Raw genomic sequence first — 20,316 nt, forward strand, 5'->3', positions numbered from 1 at the left:
AGAGAGAGAGAGAGAGAGAGAGAGAGAGAGAGAGAGACAGAGACAGAGAGAGAGAAACAAAAAGGCATTGCCCAGCTGAGTTGGTATTTTAAATGTGCAGTGAACACTAAATGCCTGGGTATAATTAGAAAATAACTCGCCATTCCCTCTAAAAATGAAGTAGTTTAAAAAAAACAACATATCAAACAATCAAAGTCTGTTTAGTGAATCATCCATCTAGTTTAAGGTAATTAAAAATCAAAAGAAATTACTAATGCATAGCTTCTTTAAGAATTAGCTTAGTTTTAATTCTTAAAAATGACAAGATGATTTGGGCAAACAGGAAGCAATCAAGACATTACTCTGTCTCCTAGATCTCTGTGTCTGATTGTTAGCAACAAAGATCTGTCTCTCTCAATGGTTATAGATACTCAATCAAACCTGCCAAACGACTGTATCATTCCCTCTTCAATATCTAACCAGAGAAGTGTCCTAGGAGACTCGGGACTACCATTACAGGAAAGGCAACACAAATATTCTAATTCTTGTGATGTTAAAAATAGTTCACTCAAAACCTTTTGTTCCGCGCCAAAAGGAGGATGAGAAAAATGGGAGCAGGCTGACTTCTTCCTTCTCCATTAGGAAAAGAACCTAGGTCTGAGAACATGGCCCAATGGCTGACCGCTCACTTCCCATGTACGGATGGACGCCTGCATTCGCTATCCAGTACCATTGAAAATCAAACATTAAAAACACCATAATGGCCACAGTATCTTTTTGTGGCAATTTCTATCTCTATTCAAATCTTTAGTTCAAAAGTGGGGGGGGGGGAAACCAGTGAGTGTTGTTATCGAAAATCCTTCCATTGACTTTAGAAGATACTAGCTACTTCCTCATCTCTGTACCTAAGCCTTTTAGGAGATCTGGATCTTTTTCTTTCACATGGCCCCTTCTCTTTACTGATATACATAACAGGCGTAGACAGACAAGCAGGAGCACACCCCAGGGATCACTTTAACTTTGGCAAGGGAATTGACAACTAATAGGCTTTTCTGTCTGAGATTTCCCTCCATGGGGGGGGGGGGGGCACTTGCAGACCAATCCGTTTCCTGGCGGTTAGGCTCCTGCCCACCCCATAGAGCTTCAGTTGGCCAGGTCTCACAGCCCTCTGATTACTGTCCCTCAGAGGTGTGTCTTCTGGGACACTGCCTTAGCCTCAAAGCTCAAGTACAGGCAGGGGTCATCCTCTCCTTGCTGGCTTGAGGACAATGGAAGCCCTGGCCTGGCAGCCCCCTTCCTGCTCCTGGCCAAAGAGGGGAAGGTTCAGGATGAGGCCAGGTGGAGGAAGAGGACATGTGGGGGAAGGTTGTAATGACTCCTGCTGGGATGTCTGCCAAAGACTGGGTTAACTGCGGTCAGTCGCATCACCGGTAAACGAATCTGCGCCCGATGTGGCCTGAGGTAAACTTCCGGAAACCGGTGAGCTTTCGAGCCGCACGCACTCTCACAGTTGAGAGACTTTTAAAATAGTATTTTGATGATCTCTGTTGCAGTTCAAGGGGCTCTGCGTGGTCTTATCAAAGGTGGTTGACGTCTTGGTAGTGTTTTGGTATGCTATGGGTACACCATTTAGCCATAGCAAGGTTCAAAAATTCATTAACATAATATAGTGCTTCAGTCGAAATGGGAGAATATTATTATATGCTTCCTGAATGTCAGACACTGTAGTGGGCAGTGAAGTCCTAACAGGAGGCATATTGGACAATGGCGCCCGTCTTCATTGACGCTTTTGACTCTGAGTGATTCTTTCACAAAGGGACTTTTTTTCTTTCCTTTGCCTCTGTGGTGTTGGTATAGTTGTTGGTGGTGGTGGTAATGATGGTGATGGTGGTAGTGATGGTGGTGATGGAGGTGGTGATGGTGGTGGTGATGATGGTGGTGGTGATGATGGTGGCGATAATGGTGGTGGTGGTGGTGATGGTGGTAAAATGTCCATTCTGGCTATGTTCCTCAGGCTCACCTTGAAGTACTGAACAGAAGGAATCTTCCTATCATATTTTCACAAGCAGTTAGACCAGAAATGGACCACTGTGCCCATCGAGTTGAACTGATTGGGAACAACTACCCAAGCCATCGGTTTCTTTGCTTAATGATTTTTTAATCAATCGTTTGCCTTTGGTACTGAACATCTGTCAAGCATTTTGGTAAACTCACACAGCTTTTGGCTTTCTCAACAATCTTGTGAAACAACCCTTTAACAGATGAAGAACAGAGGAGGAAATAGAAGCTGTTTCAGGCAGAGTGCAGGCGCATGGGAGAACTGGAGACTCAATCTGGGGCTAGCCTCTACCACCCCGTGTTACAGCTGTACAGATGTCTGTACAGATGTCTCTCAGAACCTCAATCACACAGGCTTTCCTTCCCCACACTGCACCATGGGCTCTCATTATTTGACTCTATTATTACTTTTGAGACAGGTCTCATATATAGTCCTGTGCTGTCTGGGAACTCACTATGTACATTAAGCTTGGCTTGAATTCATGGCAATCAGCCTGCCTCTGCCTCCTGAACTTTGGGATTAAACCAGTGTGCCCACATACTTGGCTATTACCACAAGTTTTTGAAACCTTGACCATTTTGATACCACTTTCCTTCCTAGACACCTTCAGTGATGTGAAACTCGTGAATTGTAAACGCATATCTCAGCCTTGCATCAAAATCTCTGTTCCGCAGGGCGTGGTGGCGCCCGCCTTTAATCCCAGCACTCGGGAGGCAGAGGCAGGCGGATTTCTGAGTTCGAGGCCAGCCTGGTCTACAAAGTGAGTTCCAGGACACCCAGGTCTATACAGAGAAACCCTGTCTCAGAAAACCAAAAATAAATAAATAAATAAATAAATAAATAAATAAATAAATAAATAAATAAATCTCTGTTCCTTCTTTCTCTAAATTACTTTTGTAAACCACACACAACCGGCTATGGGCAGGACACATGTTTTCTTTCAAACAGATTTGCCTCCATTAAGGTTTTTTTTTTCTTTTTTTCTTCTTCTTCTTCTTGAATTGCCTTTTTATCCACTAGACCAGTGGTTCTTAATCTGTGAGTCACAACTGCCATGGGGGTGGCATATCAGACATCCCGCATATGAGATATTTACATTACGACCTGTAACAGTAGCAGCATTACAGTTAGTAGCAATGAAAATGATTGTTTGTTTGGGTCACAACAACATGAGGAGCTGCATAAAGGGTCACAGCACTGGAAAGGCCGAGAGTCACTGCTCTAGATATAGGTACCTCCCACTTCAGCTCTTTTGGAATCCTAAGCCGCAACATTCTATTTTCCTGATTACAATCACCAAATGCCTTGTCCATACTTAGGGATGGTATATACTTTCTTTCATATACTTGGCTATTTCTAGAGTCTGGGGGAGGGGGGAGAATCTATTTTAGAATATGGAGTTAAGCTCTGAAGTCTGATTGGCCTGAGTTCAATTCCAGCACTTCAAATTATTGGCTCTGTCATCCTGGGCAAGTTGGATCCCATCTTTCTGTGTTCAAAACCTTAACCTGGGCCTGCTGAGTGCAGCTCAGGGGTAGAGCAATGTACTTTGGGTCTGAAAGGTTCTGGGTTTCATCCCAGAATAGAACTCAAATCAAATGTAACAAAGGGGTGGGTTGGGGTACAAATCCTTTCATGGCTTCCCATGGCAATTTCGGAAGGAAATAGCTTCTAGAATTTGAAATACTTTGTTATTTTTAGAAATTCAAATTCTTTAAAAATACAAAGGCCATCTTTCTTCCCTTTTCCCACTATTTTGTCAGTTTCAGCTCTGTTTTATAGACGTCCAGCTTCTCCGGGCTCATGGTGTTCCCCTGTAGAGTCTTTCTTTCTTTCTTTTTTCTCATTGTACTTTTTCCACAAAGCCTCCTCTCAACATTGTCTGCCACTCTGATCTCTCAGGTTTTCCGCTTTAATCGCATCGTGTCTTTAGATATTTCCCCTTACCCCCACCCTTATCTCACCTACCTATTCTTTCTCTCTACGGTCAGTTTTCCCCCTTGTGTTGCTATGATTATCCATTCTTGGGGTTTTCTTGTATAAGATCTGTTTTTCCGTTGGACCCTTAAGCTCCTCCACGTCTTCTTTTGCTCTAAAATACCTGAGGCTGGATAACTTATGAGGAACTGAAGGTTCATTGGCTCACAGTCCTGAAGAATAAGACTCCAAGAACACAGTGCCCCGGCCCTGGCCCTTTATCAGGCGAGAGCTTTGTGTTTATATCTTAGCACGCCAGAAGGTGTCATGGGATAAGACAGGGAACGCATCATCTTACGAAGCCACCAATGTCACCATGTGGGGCCCACTCGAGTGCCCTCATAAAATCCAAACTGCCCACATACAAATGTGGGAATTAAGATGCCAATCCGAGAACTATTGAGAGGCTCATTTGGGCTGTATACAAGTTCTCACAAGGATGCAGACTGTGTCCAGATCATCGCCATCTCCCCAGATGTCTGCACGCGAGACAGAGTTAACCCTCTCTTTGCCTTATTCGTACAATGAGAACCAAAGCTGGCTGTCCTTCTGAAGCTGGCCACAAAGTCTTCGGAGAAGCGCCTGCTTCCACTTCTCTGCCCTACCCAACCCCACACAGGACTTCAAGAAGCAGAGACTGAATTTGTCTCACATACAGAGATTCGATGTCCCGTGACCCCACGATACAAAGTGGTTGCTATGATCACCTGGGTGGCCACACACAGGACACTGCAGTATTTTGCCAGCTTTTCCTAGTTTGGTTGCTGTCAACTATGGAGGGTGCTGCTTGGGAAATTGTCTTACAAGGCTTGTTTTTGTTCGTTAGTTTGTTTTGTTTAATCTTTGTGTTTGTTTTGTTTTACATAACCACACAGACAATGAAAAGATTGCATTAAGACTGTGATTTTTATGTCCTGAGGTAACTGATTTGGCAAATGTCTCCCAAGGTCAAGTGTTGGCTTTCTGAATCTAAACACAGGTGTTTGAATTTGTCAGTAGAGCTCACTGACCAGTTGTCGAGGAGGCACTAAACTAAACATGTGCTTTAGGAGGGACGACTGTTTACCATTAAGAACAAACCAGAACATATTAACAATGAAATGAGGCTGCACTGGTCACACAGGGAGAAGAGGATACATTGGGAGTGTCCCAGGCTGATGTCTTGAGTCTGGGTGTGTGAACTGCTCAATTCTGACCATGTGGCTTTGACAAATTCACTTTTTGATTAGTCCACCTCTATCTACCCATGACAATTGTTATTGTCTTTGTTTATACGTAGCAGCGTATTTTCTGAGTCATATAGCACAATGTAATTATAACTGCATCACATATATGTGAGTATAAGGTAACATAGTAATTACAATCCCTGACTAATCAGAGCCTACTAACAAAAGGGAACTTGACTCTGAAACAGCACCAGCTCAACAAGGAAAGGTTCCCACTAGGACCTCGGAAGTTGGTCCCCGACTCCTTTGAAACAGAACTTGGCTGCGGTTTCAATTTTATTTTCGAACCATTCTGATTCCATTACAGTGACTGCATTTCCAATGCTCCTTTAAATTAAGGTAAACAATGTATAGGGAAAACGCCAAGAGCTTTAAATGAATATCTCTAAGCATAATGCAATCAGGTAGATACCTTTTGATGCTTGGTGACATTAGTGTGAAGATACTGAATAACTGTTGACAATTAGGGACAAGACAGAGCAGAGGTCTTGTAAGAAAATTACTCCCAGGTGACAAAATATTGAAAATTCAATTATACTGTGTTTATTGCAGGCCTACATTAGCAACTATATTCCTAATAAAGACCTTGATAATAAACAAATTAATGGGAACACCAGGGGGTACTTACAGAAATATTTTTCTCCGTATAGTACCCTACTGTATTGATTTCTGAAGTGCTCCCGACGACAGTGTAGACCTTGCAGAAGAAATTCTTGATGTAAATTATGTGTATAAGAACATGTGGCATGTTAAAAGTACTCAAGATTATGAAAACGATTTTAATATATAATGATGATGTGCAATAAATTTAATGTTTAAAATTTCTCGTTATGCGTGCGGATAAATCATCTAGGAAAGACAATTGGCTGGATGCAAATAAGAAGCAAGCATAATACAGAGGCCCGCGTGGTCTGGATTCTAATGAAAACAGTATGTCATAGAAGTCAGTGCATTCACTTTCCCCCATCACAGAAGTGATTTAAAAATGGATCCGCAACATGAAGGTCTTTATAAGGAGTATAGAATATACACATATTTATTCCTTCACTGAGAAAATTAAACAGTTTGATGGCATAGGGCTAAGACTTGTCTGTATTGATTCTTCCTAACAGTTTCTGATACTGTGCCTCGTTCCGTGATCACTTCATCCATCCATCCATCCATCCATCCATCCATCCATCCATCCATCAATTCACTAATTGAATTTTGACTTTCTTCATTTATATTTTGCCACTGCTTTTCGAAGCCAAGGCTTTGTGCATGCTTAGCCTGTACTCAGTGCTGACTTATAACCCTAACCCTAGTTGCTAAAAACATTTAATTGTGCATCTTCTTTAGATATGCACTACAGACTGCACGGAACACACTTAGCAACCTTTTGTTCTTGGTTTTTTTTGTTTGTTTGTTTTGTTTTCAGATACACAGATATTCTCCAAATAACACCATATAAAGGCTCAATGCCTTAGAAACTATGGAGAACAGTATGGGCCTTTAGAGAGGAGCCAGTTCAGTCACCCTTTGGATTTCAAGGACAACTTTGAGAACCTGGAAGCAGTTTGATCACTAAGGGTAGCCAGGGGACAACCTCAGGTGCCACCTGTCAGCAATGATCAAAGCAAAGAGGAAAGACTCCTCAGGTTTACTGATTGGATGGGTAATACTACAGAGTCTATTTTAATGTCTTCATCGAGAGAGAGAGAGAGAGAGAGAGAGAGAGAGAGAGAGAGAGAGAGAGAGAGAGAGACAGAGACAGAGACAGAGACACAGAGGGAGACAGACACAGAGAGAGACAGAAACAGAGAGACAGAGACAGAGAGATAAGGGGGGTAAGAGAGGAAGAGAGGAAGGAACAAAAACAGAGTTATGTGAAATTAGCGTTTAAATACCAAGAAAGAGAACTTTGAGAACTCAAATCTTTCTGTGTAGTTTGATTCCACCCCTGTCTAGTCTCTGCTGGGGAACAGGACAGATTTGGAGAAAGATCAAGAGAAGTGAAGATGAAATAAAACTTTCTAGAAGGAAGAAAAGAATAAAAGAACGCAGAAATTTTGATCACTGTCTTCCTATACCCATTTACCTAAGACTAAAGAGGAGTTTCAAAGAAGTAAAGGGTTTGAATTTGATGCAAGTATTTGGCCATGGGATGATTTCAAGCTGGGAGAGGAAAGCAAAGGGTACACTTGAGGAGAGTTTGGAAGTGATTTGTAAATAAGTGGGAAGGAAAAATAGAACATTGAGCTCCCTTTGGTAAATCGTCATGATTGCCAGCATATGTGATGGGAGCCATCGGGCAGGTTTACTGTGTTTTCAAATTTTATAGTAGTTCATGTTTCGAAAAACTTAAAAGAAAATTTCCACTGTGAAGAAGAAAGAATGTGTTTAGCTCACAGTCCCTTTTAGTGTTAGATGATAATAGGATTTCAGATGAGAAACAGTAGAAAAGATATTGACGTTGTGTCCCGTAGCCACCAAAGAAAGAGCAGAACTCAGAAGCAAATGTGATAGAGATTCAGGTACTTAACACAAGATGAAACAGGAAGTGATCATGACTTCCTAGAGAACCAGACCCTTGAAGGGCTAACTTTTTGAGGGGAGAAGATATGTCTGAACTATGCTTGGAATAATGAAAAATGAAGGCACAAATCTCTAGCGATAAGCCATGTGACCAGAGAGGTCCAAGGTGCACACGTGATCGGAGTCCTTAAAAGAGTTAATTCCATAGGCTTTGCTCTCTTTAGAAAGCCACACACAATTGCCCTGAATGTGACATATAAATAAAAGTGGAACTTTAGATAGCAATGTCTCAATGAAATGAGAATGTGAAATCCATTTCAAAAATGTTGCATAGCCCAAAGGAGAACCAAATGGACATTCAGATGATATCTCCTCATTAGGGGAGGGATTCCCAAAGCTTCCCAGATGATCCAGTGAATAGGCAAGATGCTGAGCGCTGTAAGCCATGGTTCACAGACTTCCAGAGCAAGCCTAGTGAAGTTTTCTAGGAAGAAAGAGTGAGTGTATGAGCCAGGTGCATTGTTTAAGCTAGCAGGGGCTTTTCTGTCATGGTTTTGATGATGAAAGAAAAAAAATGAGACTTTTGAGAAAACAAAGAACTAACTAGAACCTAGGGATGTTTCCCAGGCTCCCAGTGAGATAGATGTAATGGGAACAGGACACTTGAATTGGGAAGAGAGACTCATGTAATGCCAGTGGCTATGGGATATGGTCCACGGTAATGTCTTTTTTGGTAGGAAATGGGTAGCCAATATTTACTATGTAAGTAAAAATCTTAAGGACTTTTAAAAATAATTACTTTGTATCATGAGGTATGTTGTGGTATACTAAAATACTTACGCTTGCAGATTTAACTTTTAAAAATGACTATCTGTTAATTGATAATTATCAAACATCTGCCAGCAAACAAAATGCTTTGGGAAGAAGGTGAGCAGTGGAAGAAATATAAGCAAAATGCATTTAATGCATAATAAAATAATTAGAAGTTATTAATAACCCAAACTCCTGTCAAGATTATTTTAAACATCAGAAGATGTCAGTGTCATACTTAGTATGAAAAATATGCAAAACACAGTTAAAAGAAACAGACTACAGGTTTAAGTTTTCCAAAATATAATGAATCTGTTGACAGGACATATATTGCTGTTATTTATAATCCCATAGTGACAAGAAAATGTCACCAATTACTGGCTACAATGACAGAACACAATTTATTCCTAATGATTTATATCCATTAGAGGGGAAAAAAACTGTAGGCTACAAAAAAAAAAAAAAAAAAGCTACCATCCTATTTCCCAGGAACACTGGCTTCTCTGAAAGTGTACTGGCAGAGGGTAACAGGTTATTTTTGTTAGTGACAGTTTGCATAATTTATCTGGCCAACACCTTAAGCTACAAACTAAAGTAATAGAGTCTCAAGTACGATTTTTTAAAACAGATATAAACAAAAGGATGGTTCGTGGAGTGGCTATCCAATACTCCCTGTTTTGGGCCTTCTTTTAAACCCATCTCCCTTTAAACCTGAATTGGCTTTCAGGGTGTAAGAAGGATGACTTGGGAGCTACTTGAATCTGCCTTTCAGATAGGAACTTATTGCTTAAAAATTCTAAGTTAAAAGAAACATGCACTTTGATACCCCAGTTTCAAAGACGCTTGGGATGATGGTACCAGAAGACAGTCAGAGGACTGTAAAAAGGATAAGAAGGTAAACATTCAAAGGCAAATTCATTAAATTGGGAAAATGGGAAACTGTATGAAGAAAGTTCTTATCCAGTCGTCTGTATTAATTTTGTGGAAAACTGTAAAAAACTGTACAAGTTGAAATCACAAAGAATACATTGGGAAAAAGGGGGAGACCATTAATAGCATTTTTTTTTTTTTTGAGGCAGGTTTCTCCGTGTAGCTTTGGCTGTCCTGGAACTCACTCTGTAGACCAGGCTGGCCTCAAATTCACCTAGATCTTCCTGCCTCTGTCTCCCAAGGGCTGGAATTAGAGGTGTCCACCATCACTGCAGGGCTATAGAAAAAGATTTCAATGGTTATAGACAGACCACGTTAACACTTAGATCAAATTTGAATAAAGGGTCCATCAACATGAACTTGATCATGGGAAGAAGCTTTAAGGAATGCAGACTCTGCCTGTTTCTTTTAACATGTTGTTAACATGTTGTTAAGATATGCCATGGGTTTAAAAGTACTTTTGCTGTGATTAACTGCCCAAGACCTCACCATTCTGTCACGGTGCCCACAAAGCTCTGCCCCTCCCTGAGGATTTTAGGGCCCTGATGATTTGCAGGGAGGGGGAAAATGTTTCCCTCAGTGGTGAAGCCACTTGTAAGTTGCCTGTGCACCTATAAACTGCCCACTATCCAGGGTTCTGTAAGTGACCTCAACTAACCTTACTTGTTTATTGACCAAAAAAAAAAATACATTAAAGCGGAAAGTGGTCTGTTTGGTAAGATGGGACCAAAATAGGGTAATGAGAACAAATACGATAAAAATACGTTATATGGTTATATGAAAATTATAATATGAAACACCCTATTATAGGTAACTAATGTAGGCTAATGAGCCCCTTTTTAAAATGTTAGGAGAAATGTTATTAAATGTCCTGTTTTTTAAAGGGATGGGAGAGAAGTTTGGCACAAATGTTCAGAGTGGACGCTTGTGCATGACTATGTATGAAAGAGCTTGAGGAGAACTTTTTTTATATCTACTTACTTGGTTGGTTGCTTGTTCTTCTCTCTCTCTCTCTCTCTCTCTCTCTCTCTCTCTCTCTCTCTGTGTGTGTGTGTGTGTGTGTGTGTGTGTGTGTGTATGTGTGTGTGCATGTATCTGGTGGACATCACAATACAACATGTGAAAGAAAAAAGACCAAAAAAACCCAACCAAACAAACAATACAACATGTGGCCAAAAAACTCAGGTCACTAGACCCACCAGAAAGTGCCATCACTCTGAAACATCTGGAGGGCTCAAAGAAGGACAATTTTTGACATCGTCTGAGATTAAGGAGCCGAGACCAATTGAAGGGAAAGTTGAATGAAACAGGCTCAGAGGTAGGAACCATTGATGAAGGGATGACTACCAGGCTGGCTGTGTTTAGGGAAAACAAGAATCACAGACTCACTTGTCTTGGGCCAGAAAGATCGTGATATGAGGCCAAGGATGAGATTTCTCTACTTCAAACCAATACATTAGGGTGAAAGGCAGAGAAAATTTTCTAAGTAAACCCAGAAACAGGCCAGTTCTGAGAAGCCATGCTATCTGTCTCTGCGGTGTGTTGTCAGGCTTCCATACGAGGAAGATGACTAACATCCCACAATCCGGGGAGATAAGTTAAGTTACACCAGGCCTTGGATTATGGTCGTCAATCATCCGGCAGGCCCCATGGGAACAAAAAGCAGAACTGATTTCCAGACATCATCCTGTTAGAAACAAACTGATTATTGCATGAATATTCTCCCAGTAAAATAATAAACTGAGCCAGATTGTGTTTTGAGAGCCTGTAGTATCTCAGGAAAGTCACTCGTAAGAAAATGTGAGGAAATTTGGAGTAGAAATGAGTCACGTATGGAAATCAAGTATGTCCACCATTAAATAAAACAGTGTGTTCCACAGTTAATCTTTCTTTGAAAAGTTTGTGGTAGCAGAATTAAAAAAAAAAAGATGTTATCAACTCCTTTTTTGTCCTTAAATGGGCTAGATTATGTTTTGTTTTTTTTTTAAGGTTTATTAAGCTGGGGATAAGGCTTAGTAGTGCCTGTCTTGCTTTGTGTCAGAAGCCCTGGGTTCAATCCCCAGCACAGCATGAACTGGGTGTGGTAGCAGATGCCTGTAATTGAATACTCAGGAGATGGAGATAGGAGGATCAGGGATTTAAGGTCATCCTCAGGCCACATAGAGAGATCAAGGGCAGCCCACACTCCATGAGACCCTGTCTCAAAAAAGGAAAAAAAAAATAGCTGAAGTATTTGGGTCAGAGATGTTGCAACCATCTCTTAGCTGGAATGCCTGCTATGAACTTCTTTCTGCATAGACTACTAAGCAAGTTTTCTAAATGTATAAACATTTTACTATTTACCTGAATGATGTTGTTAGCGTTGAAACATACCCATTTCAGAACTCTGGAATGACTCAGGAATGTAGTTGGAAAGATGGAACTTGGTTGATATTTGTGACACCACATCAGTGCAAAGGACATAGGGACATTTTGTTCAAAGCAGCAAGTATTTGGAGACACAGAAACAAAAGAAACTCAAAGGATGCTTCACGGATGCTGATATCAACCTGACTTTCTCACCGCCTTAGTTAGTGTATGAGATCTTTCTTCAGTAACTGTCACATCTTGAGTTGACTGGACCCATCTCCACCTACATTGCCTTCTTCTTGAGGTATCCCCAAGAGAAAGCTTGGTGAGATTAGATTGGTCATCTTACCCCAAATTAACACGTGTAGAAATGGTTCTACAAGGAGGTACAGACTTGAGGGAGATTAGAGTCACAGACTGTAGGTAAAGCGGTGCATTAATTATAAAGCTAGAATAAGAAACGTTCAGTCAACTTCAACCATTGTGTTTCTAGAACACTTTTCTTAATACGGTAGGGCAATGGTTTAAACTAAGGAGTGTAAAGTAAATTTAGTCACACAGACACTCAGGGTAACATGCATGAGACACTCATGGTGACACGCATGTCACACACAAACCTCTTTCGGTCTCACAGAAATGTCACTTCTCTGAGGAGAACTACACTCTCTTACTGTGCGGATTAGCAGGAGCTCCGCTGTAGAGGAGCTGGGCTGTGTGGAGGTGTGTGAGTTACTCTTCTGTGACTATGGCGAGGTACCCGCAAGGCAACCTAAAAGCAGATCTATCCAAAGACCCAACTAGACCACTCCTTGGCCCATGCCAGGATTCAACTACAGAGAGACTTGCTTGGTCGCGTTCATTACCACCCTACTTATACTCGCTAGGAAAGAAATGCAGCCTCCATGTTGTTCGGCTGATGAATGGATAGTGAAACAGAACACAGGACAAATCCATCTAGCAGTCAAGAAACATGAAACCATAAAATTTTCAGGTAACTGTAGCCCTGACCCCTCAACATACCTCCCTCCACCCCCAGCGAGTGAAGGCTGTCAAAACTGGTCAAAATACAGAGAGTACATGACAATCCCATGCCCAGCGTGAGTTGAGACATCTACAACCCAACGCTTGGACTAAGGCTGAGAAGAAGAAAGAAGAAGGGGTGGAGAGAATGCAAGAGCCAGGGCCCAGACTGCCTGCAGCTCCAGGGTCTTCTAGAGGTGGCACAGATGTTGTACCTGTGAGATCTCAACAACAGGGTTGCCCAAACAAGACCAATCTGTAGTGGAATAGCTATAGGCAACCAGTGGCTGTGGAGAAAGGAAGAAACAGTTTTCTCCGGGAATGAATGTCAAGAGTAGATTATCCAATCCGTAGTGGTCACCCCTAAATACAAGTACATATGAGGAACATTAAATAAACTCTGTACGTACATGTACGTGTGTGTGTGTGTGTGTGCACGCGTGTGTGCGTGCGTGCGTGTGTGTGCGCGCGTGTGCATGTGTGTGTGTGCGCGTGTGAATGTGTGTGTGTGTGTGTATGTGTGTGTATGTACGTACTAATCATAGAAAAATCATGAATTTGAAAGGGTATTAGAAGTGGAATATGAGAGGAGCTTGGAGTAGGAGGAGGGCAAGGTTAAAATAATACCAATACAGTATACCTGTATAAAATTCCAAAATAATTCAATTTAAAAAAAGAACGTATCTCATAACAAAAGCATCAACTGAAGCTCCAAATCCTTTCCTGTATTTTTATTTTTACACGAAAACATATCTTGCCTGAGAGCTGTCAATTCATCAAAGAGCTACAGATTCCACACAAATCACTTGAAACTCAAGAAGCAGACACTGTCCTGCTTGCCTGTACACAGATCTCCTCTCCACGCTCATCCCTCAGCAGGAGATTAGTTTGAACCGCATATTCCAGGGCCCGGCTCGCCCTAGAACGCATTCTGCTCTGACTCTCTGAATGCGTCCCTTACCGTTTTAAAATAAACGGGAAGCAAACACGAACCGGCCAATGACGACAGCCTAAATTAACTGTAGCCCTTCCAATGCCACTGCTGACTTGAGCCAGCGCAGACACGGTCCTCTGTCTTTGTGAGAGCAGGAGGCCCTGGCCAGTGTGAGGACACCTCAGGTGGCTTGCATAACTCAACTGTCTGACTTAAATTATATATATTTATAAAATGCACACACACACACACAATGTTCAAAATGTGTTTATTGGGAAGGTTCCCACTCATCTTGAATCAGGGGCTTTCAGGGCTGCTTCCTCCTGAGGGAGCATCCTTCTGTCAGCCTTGCTTTTCCACCTGTAGGCTGACAAGAGGACGGTGGAGCAGCCAACACACAAGACGACTACTACCGTTTGTGCATGGCCAAAGACCGTGATGATTTTATGGCATCCTGGGCATTTCACATCCATGACGTAGGAATTGGGCCTCTGCACCAGGCACCTTTTCTTGTGTCTCTCCTCCTCTTCTGGAGAAGGATGAAGGAGATCCTGTGCAAGAGAGGCACATTCTCGTAGGGAGGTCATCGCCCCTGGGAAGGCCCGACTTAGATCTTGAGCCGAGAGTCTCAAGTAGAAAGGAGATATGATTTACTCAATAATCTTACACAGAATAATCTGGTTACAGTGGTTTTGAGATGCGGGAGTTGGGGGGGAAAATGGGTAAAATGCATGGGAACCCAATACCCTCCGATTCCGTTCTGCCATCTTTAGGTTCTTATTCTAATGTGTGTGTATAGAAGGATGTTGGCTTCTGTGCACATCAACTGAAGGACTGTGGAGAGTGTTCTTATTGGATGATGAGCATTCACAGAGTACCTCACTTCTGAGGGATGAATCTAGAAACATGGAGACACGTCTTTCTTTTGAGTCTAGACTACCTCTGCTATTGCTCATGGTTCATCCACTTCTCCAATTAAACGGTGATATTTTCTTTTTTCTTTTTTTTTTTGGATTTTTCGAGGCAGGGTTTCTCTGTATACCCCTGGCTGTCCTGGAACTCACTTTGTAGACCAGGCTGGCCTTGAACTCAGAAATTTGCCTGCCTCTGCCTCCCAAGTGCTGGGATTAAAGGCGTGCGCCACCACGCCCGGCACGGTGATATTTTCTTTATGTTCACACTTATTTTTGTTCTCTTTTTTTTACCCCCTTTGATGTGTTGTGTGTGTGTATGTGTGTGTGTGTGTGTGTGTGTGTGTGTGTGTGTGTTTAGGCCTGGCTGTCTTAGAACTAGTTCTATACATCAGGCTGGTCCTGAACTCAGGGATCTACCTGCCTCTGTCTCTCAACTGCTGGGATCAAAGGTGTGTAGCACTACTTCCTGACTTTAATTGAGCTGCCTCGTAAAAATGACATATCAGTATTCCTACTGTGACCTCATGCCATTACTCAGGTGACGTTTTATGTAGTATTTTACTGTTCTTCCTATTTTCCCTATTGTGTCATTTTTTTTCTATGACTTTTCAATCAAAGCTAAGAGTCACCCTTACCATCTTTCTGTCCCCTTACAATGTCGAGCCTTGCCCACACACATTCCTCTTCATCGCTTCTGTCACCTTACTGGCTTCTCGATTTCAAGTTCCAGTCAGCATTCAGCATATGGGAACTTTGAGCAAGCACATGGATTGCTCCGGACTACACACCCGGGGGGAATATGGGACCTTTTAGCCTGGCATCTATGGTCCTTGGAAAGCAGATTCCATTTAAGTATCAACTTTTAGCCATCAACATGTTGGTGTTAGTTGGCTTTGTTTGTTTAAGACAGGTCTCACTGTGTAGCCCTGGCTAGCCTAAAACTCAATTGTAGGTTATGCTGGCCTCCAATGCACAAACATCTACCTGACTCAGTTTTTCCAGTACAGGGATTAAACGCATTCACTACCACACCCAGTTTAACTATCAACTATGATTTCTGTTGCTTCCCCCAAGGTCTACTCCAGATCTGAAAAGTTCCCTTACACAGGCAAAGCAACATCCCCTCTCCTTTTCAAGCATGTGTTGGAGTGTGGCTTTGTTTTAATGAGCATATACTACTGTACGACTCCCTTCTAACATCTTGATAAGACTTAAACATTTGGAAAACCTTTCCTTTTCTGCATCTTCTTTGCTCTCTCATCTCCATGTGTACTTTGGCAATGGTATTTTATCTGACTGCCATGTTTTCTAATCGTCTCTTCTTTGTACAGCCCAGAAGGCTGAAATTAAAAAAATATATTTTTGTTCCTTAAAAATATCTCATAAGAATATTCAAAACTATGTTTAATATGTTATTTTTAAATGATTAAAGCTTTGCTTATTAACAAAAATATAGACCTCAATAATCACTTTTGACATAGTATCTAATGTCTATAAATCTATTTAAATCTGTTTTTTACTACTACATATTTTAAAGGTAACAAATTGCACTATTAGTGAACAATCTTGTATGATCCAAAAATATTTATTTTTAGTTGGCACTGTAAGACTGTAAGAAACTACCAAGCCAGAATTTGGTGTCTAAAAACTATTTACAAACCTTAGCAATCATATTTCACATTTTTACCAAGCAAAATCTTGAATTGATGTTTCACTTAGACATCATAAAGTATTCCCTAATTACATTGAATGATATTGACAAAAGAGGATGGAATAGATAGAAAATAAATGACTATATCACACAGTACATTAAAAAAAATGAAACATATCAAATGTTTTAAAAGGTTCAGCTGATTTGAAAAAAAAATGTAATCATTTCTCTAATAAGCTAAAGGAAGCCAGAAGTAAATATCATTAAAATGGGTATATTTAAAAATCTTCTTAGGGCTGGTGAGATGGCTCAGCGGGTAAGAGCACCGGAGTGCTCTTCTGAAGGTCCGGAGTTCAAATCCCAGCAACCACATGGTGGCTCACAACCATCTGTAACAAGATCTGACGCCCTCTTCTGGAGTGTCTGAAGACAACTACGGTGTACTTACATACAATAAATAAATAAATCTTTTTTAAAAAAATCTTCTTATAAATTATTTTTCTCAGAAATAACTGAATAATACAAAATGGAGGAAAATATTTGTAAGACGGTCTAATAAGGCTAATAAGGTCATCTTACACACACACACAAAAAAACCCCACTTCTAATCTAGTGACAAAAACCACCTACACACGCCCTGCCTCTATCCACTTGTGAGCATGTGCGCATGATCTACAGATACTCTGTGGGGCTTTTCCTCCAGCTAGGTATTAATGATAGAGATCCTCCTTATTTAATAAAGCTACAGAAATGCTGCGGAAATGAGTCGCCACTTCTGAGTTGGATTAAACACAGATTTTCTTGGTAACATGAGCCTCTAGTGATTACTGTGCAGTTGTTGACACAAGGCAGAATCGTGCGGACCCGGATCCCACACATCTGTTCCAATGCCAAGCTCCTTTCTGCTTGGAGCTGGGGTCACTATTCTTCACCGTGGTTAGACCTGCACTTCTGTGAGGAGAAACCCCATGGCGAACTGCAGATGAAAGGCCTTTAGCACTTGAACCTGAGTCAGGAGGATCGCATGTGTAGAGCAGGGAAATGTAGACTCTATGCCCTGGTGCGCTAGCATTCTACATTTCCCTTCAGTTTTTTGGTAGGTTTTGAAGACCCATTGCTTCATATTCTCCAACAGAATAACAGAGGCATGATCACAAAAGAATACAAAACTATACACATATATAAAAAGAAAGCGCATCTTATAAAATAACCAACAAATAGTAAGATGCTGTTCCATCTACCAAATGGCCAAGAATCTAAAGCGGGGAACACTTGTCAATGCCTTATGGGAAAATCCAATTTCCCATACTGTTGACAGGAGTGAAAGCTGAGAGAAACTGTTTTCCAGGTCATCTTGACAGAGTAAATTAAAAGCCTTAAATTTTAATATTTTTGGCTCCACGAATTTATTCTGTGGTAGTAATAGGATTAAGGGCAATGATTTAAGACTAATCTAGTAATTGCAAAATATTTTCTCTAATTAATTAATTAGTTTATGTACATAAATTAGCAATTAATATATAATGTAGAATATATAAGTTACATAAGTGTATAAAACACATGGTATTTTTTTTAAATATATGCATTGTAGAATGAGTAAATCAAGCTAATCCCATATGCAATATTTCAAATGTCAGTTTTCAAGAATATAGAATATAATGTTACTAACTGCAGTGCCCATATTCTATAGCAGATCTTTAGAACTTATTTCTCCTGAGTGAAACATTTTATCATTTGGACATCTCCCCACTGCCATCCAAAATATAAATTACAGTGAGGAACATAATTTACTGTGGGGAACAGGTAGAAGGCCAAATGTAGTGGGGGAGTCATCAATAAATACCTTCAATCATATAATAGAAACAGTTTACTGGAGACATGCCTCTAATACCACGAAGGACTGTAGTTCAAAAAAATATTTAATTTTCTGATTGCTTTTTACAGACATATTTTATTTCTTTTAGTTTTGTGTGTGTGTGTGTGTGTGTGTGTGTCTGTCTGTCTGTCTGTCTGTCTGTCTGTGTGTGTGTATGTGTGTCTGTCTGTCTGTCTATACAGGTGCCCATGAAAGCCAGATGAGGGTATCATTCCTTTGAATTGGAGTTACAGTGGTCATGAGCATCTTGGTATGGGTGCTTGGAACTGAACTCAGCTCTTCTGGAAGAGCAATGCATGCTTTTTACTGAGCTATCTGTCCAGCCCATGATTTTTATTTAAGAAACACCTACTGAAAGAGGATCCTCATCTCTCACAACAGTAATAAGCATTTGTCCTTATCCCCACAGGTAAGTGTAGCCTTCACCCTTCCTCAAGGGAACGGCTCTCTGCAACAGACAGAAGCCATTAGAGAAAACCACAAGCGATCAATATGCCGAGTTGTGGAGTCCAGTCCCAGTGGTAAAAGCTACAGAACACGCCTGTACCCGAGGCTCAGGGAACATTGTAGAAGAGGGGTCAGAAAGACTGCAAGAGTCGAGGACTACAGGCAACTGAGAAAGAACTACAGGCAACTGAGGGAACTGGGGAGGAGAGGTGGCCTGCCTGCCCCAGGGAAGAGCACAGTGATTGACTCTCCAGTGCCAAGCAGTCAGCCTTGAAAACATGGATGCAGATAACAAGATGCTGACTGAACAGGGTATATGCAGGAATGTGTGTGTGTGTGTGTGTGTGTGTGTGTGTGTGTGTGTGTGTGTGTAAACGCATGCAATAACGATGAATGAAAACAGCCTTTACGTTTGAAAGCAAGTGGGTAGAGGCATATGGGAAGGTCTGGAGGGAGGAAAGGAAAAGGAGAGATGTACTTGAATGTTAATCTCAAAAAGAGAAAAAGAAAAATACACATCCATATAAAAAATGTATAAATACAACAACAGAGACTAATTAAAGTTATCTTGTGTCTCTGACCTGTCTAATGTCCAGGTCGAACTAAGCAAGCAAAATAGATTAATGGGATGAGTTTTAGAAGTCATAATGTTTTATTCTCAAATCCATTTATGGTTCCACTTTTATCATGCCTGTCACATACAATCATTAACTTGGGTTATTAAGACATTATAAATAGTGGTTAATGCCTTTAAAAATTCTAGGGATTATCAGAAACGTTACACTCCAAATAGGCTCCTTTGGACTGCTCAGCTGACCTATAAACACAATCTGTGCCCTGCGTTCTCCCTGGTGGTTGTCTAGATAGAGGGACCAGGACACAGTCCACTCTAAGGAAATGCTTTGTCCAAGACAACAGATATTTGAAGCATTTTCAAATCCCTTAGGAATCTCCATCTGCTCACTGTCAAAATCTTGAGATCTCTTTTTTAACTTCAGCATTGTGTGTAAGCAGTTCCAAACACTAGACATCTCTGTCCTGACCACTTTGATTTTGAGCAGGTTAGTTTTAATTATTATTTAACAAAGCTATCACATCCCAAATCTACAGTGTTTAAATGGTAACCAGCAATCTGTTTTCTTAGTGGTCTATTTTTACTTATTTTTGGAAGCACCATTTTAACTAGACTTTTTGATTCTCAGTGTGTGTGTGTGTGTGTATGTGTGTGTGTGTGCATGCATGTGTGTATGTGTTTAAAATGGCTTGATCTCAGAAACGTTTGCTTAAAATTAAAATATATCTATGCAAGTTGTTTTTTTATTTTATTTTATTAGATATTTCCTTTATTTACATTTCAAATGATATCCTGAAAGTTTCCTATACCCTCCCCCTGCCCTGCTCCCCTACCCACCCACTCCCACTTCTTGGCCCTGGCTTCTTGGTTCCCCTGTGCTGAGTCATATAAAGTTTGCAAGACCAAGGGGCCTCTCTTCCCAATGATGGACGACTAGGCCATCTTCTGCTACATATGCAGCTAGAGACACGAGCTCTGGGGGTATTGATCAGTTCATATTGTTGTTCCACCTATAGGGTTGCAGACCCCTTCAGCTCCTAAGGTACTTTCTTTAGC

The 20,316-nt window shown here is 41.0% G+C and overlaps 1 protein-coding gene and 1 pseudogene across 11 annotated transcripts in view; both read right to left on the reverse strand.

The window, feature by feature from the left end:
- Tenm3 (teneurin transmembrane protein 3) overlaps nt 1–20,316 on the reverse strand; it is a 723,224-nt gene that overhangs the window by 385,644 nt on the left and 317,264 nt on the right. The gene's annotated exons all lie outside the window — the stretch shown is intronic.
- LOC110336842 lies at nt 14,063–14,385 on the reverse strand (annotated as a pseudogene).

The sequence above is a fragment of the Mus pahari genome, chromosome 19 (assembly GCF_900095145.1).
Source record: "Mus pahari chromosome 19, PAHARI_EIJ_v1.1, whole genome shotgun sequence".
NCBI lineage: Eukaryota > Metazoa > Chordata > Mammalia > Rodentia > Muridae > Mus > Mus pahari.